This window comes from Gavialis gangeticus, unplaced genomic scaffold (genome assembly GCF_001723915.1).
Source record: "Gavialis gangeticus isolate Ggan-Ray unplaced genomic scaffold, GavGan_comp1, whole genome shotgun sequence".
Taxonomy (NCBI): Eukaryota; Metazoa; Chordata; order Crocodylia; family Gavialidae; genus Gavialis; species Gavialis gangeticus.
This window is the reverse complement of record NW_017729008.1, coordinates 35,215,775-35,215,976: the sequence shown is the minus strand read 5'-3', so window position 1 is coordinate 35,215,976 and position 202 is coordinate 35,215,775.

The window sequence follows — 202 nt, the reverse complement described above, 5'->3', positions numbered from 1 at the left end:
ATCGTCTCCTTAAGGAGCGACCACTCCCCTTGGACACCCAGCTCCCCTCCCCTCTTACGTTTATTAGTTTAGTATGACTCTATTAGGTCATACTAAACTAATAAATGCTTCCATAGGTTAGTACTTGTAAATGCAAGTACTGTTCTGCACCAGTGTTATGTACTACACAGCAACACACATGTAGATGTTGACAGGGCTGGCT